This window comes from Saccopteryx bilineata, chromosome 3 (assembly GCF_036850765.1).
Source record: "Saccopteryx bilineata isolate mSacBil1 chromosome 3, mSacBil1_pri_phased_curated, whole genome shotgun sequence".
Lineage (NCBI taxonomy): Eukaryota > Metazoa > Chordata > Mammalia > Chiroptera > Emballonuridae > Saccopteryx > Saccopteryx bilineata.
The window spans coordinates 201,926,379-201,929,532 of record NC_089492.1 but is presented as its reverse complement, the minus strand read 5'-3'; the positions used below and the strand labels follow the sequence as shown (position 1 = coordinate 201,929,532).

The following is a 3,154-nucleotide window of genomic DNA, read 5'->3' as shown; positions in this document are numbered from 1 at the left end:
TTAGTAGACACCTCCTGTCCACTGCTCCAACACAACAATTGTGTCTCTGTACTCCCTTTCCAACTGTGCAGTGTGTCTGTTTCATTGATTGGCTGCCCGTGAAATTGGAACCTGATCTGCCTCATTGATAAACCCTGCCATTCACAATAGGTTTTTATTAGTTTACCAAGTGGTGTTTCCTTCTAAATCTTAAACTGCAGCACAGAACCACCCTGCCCTGCCACCAGCAAATTAGTAACATCATTGTTCTCAGTCTGGACTCCTTCCTTGGGCTTTTCTTTGGCCATGGTGAGCACCTAGAGCCCCTCAGCTGCTGCTTCACAAAAGAATTGCCAGGTCCACACCAAACAAGCACACCAAGCATCACCAGGAGCAGTCAGTAGTTTTCTTTTTTTTCTTTTTTTTTTTTTCAGGGGGAGTAGTTTTCATTTCTTAGTGAAGGGAACACATGTCTTAACACAGCATTCAGCATGCCTTGAGACACTGGCTGTGCTGTTGGGACGATGTTCACTGCCAGTGCTCTCAAGAGGCCCATTCCTCTGAAGGAGTGCTTCCTCCTTCCTGGCTCTTCATCCTCTTTGAGGAAAGGTCCTGAGGACTCTGTCTGATTTGAGTCTTGCACTCCTTTTCCTCCCCGGGGCACGGGCAGAGCTTTAATCTTCTGCCCCGGTAGGAGAGATGGGTAATTACACAATGTGGCAAGTATTGTGTTGGAATGACCACAGGGTTTTTCAAGATTACAGCAGCATAACCCCCCGCAGAGGTATAAGACCTGAAGACAGGCTGCTGGGGCCCTCTTCCATTTCCTATTTTCTCCATTTCCCATAAGGGCATCATGGTGTATTGAGGCGTCCTACTTAATAGTGAATTGACTTCTACTCTTCCATCCCCACATCCTCCTCCTGTTGCCGCATCTCAGTACTCCAAAGTTCACCACTTGAACTATAAAAAGGTCTCAGAAATCTTTTGACTTGCAGCCCCTACCTGCCTCCATGCTATCTCACTTTGCTCTGACTTCCAAGCAACCATAAATCAACTCGATTATGTTTACTAACCTTGGCCTGGCTTAATGTTAACAAGCAGAATGTCCAAAAACTGTACTGTGATCACCTGAACCTTAAAACCTTACTTGGTAGATCATAAGTTTGCCCCAGATACACACCACTCCTTCCTCACATGCTATAATTCCCAGTAAACACTAGTCAGCACAAGTGAGCTAGCTAACGTGTCCCGACCTGCCTCACCTGAGACTCAACTTCTCTACCAGGTGAGCCCAATATTTTAGAACAAGAAAAGAAAGTTAGTTTCACTCCATCTCTAAAACTTCAGGATTTTCTGCCTTACTTTCTAACCTTGCTGTCTTAGTAGAATTTTTGATGCCACAGAATCAAGTAGGAGATAGATGTTCCACTTAATGACTGTCACTAATCTTCAGTGCAAGGGCAAGGCTTCTCAAATATCAAATTGTACCAGGCAAGCAATTATAAGTCACAGAAATGTAAATCATAGAAGTATAAGCCACAGTTATACACTCCAAGAAGGGGATCTCACTCCCAGAGATATTGGAGACATACATGCATGAGGACAGGAGCAGTTTACTAAAATGGTAGGTAAACTTCTGCTATATATTTCTCTGGGGGCTTCTACTTCTTGGACGTTTCTGGGATCTGGTATTGTAAGGTATTTTCTCCACCGAGGAAGAAGGAAGGGGCCGTATCCACAGAGTGTGGAATAGTGAAGGCTTTATTATGTACAGAGCACTTCCTGCCTTATCAGGTTTCCTGGTCCCGGGGACATGGAGTCCAGGAAAGTCGCATGGAGTGACCCGCATGGGAGATATTTAAAGGGTCCCATCTAGGGTGGTCAAGCTAATGTGACGTGGTGAAATCTCACTGGCTGACAGACGGTAGCCTTTTTTCCAAAGGGCTCCTGGGAAGTTTTTTTTTTTGGCGCGCCTGATGTAGGGCAGTTCTAGCCAAAGTTCCCGGGTCTAGTGTCTCACGTGACCATCCCCCATTGCTGACCACCCCACAGGTATATCCATGTGACCCAATCTTCAGAGGTCCCAGGAGAAGAAGAAATTGGGTGCTGTTGAACACAACAAAGACTGAGAACTGAGCTGATTGATGTACCACTGTCAATGGTCTCCAGGTGGCCAGTAGGTGGTAAAGAACACAAGTGGTAAACAACTGAGGAGCCCCATCAACACTTTGGAAACTGAACTGTCTTTGGATCACAGATCATAGCAAAGTTAGGACTCATGCTTTGGACTTAATCAGATAGCTCATATGCCTTAACAAAAAAAATTCTACATTCTCCAGAGAATAAAACTTAATTCATCTCAGTGATTAAAAAAGAAGTACATTCACATGTTGTGCAGCCATCCCCATGGCTTATTCCCACACATTTCCCTCACCCCAGGAGAGACCTGTAAGGCCAGTAGTACAGCCATCACAGCCAGGCATGTGCAGGTTCCCATTAGATTCAGACAGATGGTAAAGAAACTGTGGAGCCAAAAACTGGTGGGCCATTGCTTTATTCTAGCCTTGCACCTGGCAGGCTAGTAAAAACAAACACACAGGGCTCCAAAACTCACTCATTCAGAGCTCACAAAGCTACTGACACATCTGGGTTTTCCTAGAATCACAGGACCCCACCAGTCTCAGTCACTTCTGGTTCCCCATCTGCCAACATGGCTTCTTACTCCTCTTTGCACAACTGGCTTCTCCTTCAGCATCCTGCCTTCTTGGCTTTCTTCCTCTTCTCTGCAAAAATGGCCTCTTCCTCTCCTTTCTCCTTCTCCTTCTCCTTCTTCTCCTTCTCCTTCTCAAAACTTTTTGGCATGAAAACTCCTCCTCCACCAACATTAGCATAACAATGGCCCTTCCTGAGCAGGAAGGTAATTAGCAGTTTCCGTTTGGCAGCACCATTCACGTAGGCAGCAGCCATTTTTTTTTTTAACTTTTTTACAGGAACAGAGAGAGTCAGAGAGAGGGATAGATAGGGACAGACAGACAGGAACGGAGAGAGATAAGAAGCATCAATTATCAGTTTTTTGTTGCAACACCATAGTTGTTCATTGATTGCTTTCTCATATTTGCCATGACCGCGGGCCTTCAGCATTCTGAGTAAACCCCCGCTCGAGCCAGTGACC

At 45.4% G+C, this 3,154-nt stretch overlaps 1 pseudogene; it reads right to left on the bottom strand.

Annotated features, from left to right (window-relative positions):
- LOC136328977 (small ubiquitin-related modifier 4-like) lies at nucleotides 1–287 on the bottom strand (annotated as a pseudogene).
- Nucleotides 288–3,154: the final 2,867 nt, after the last annotated feature.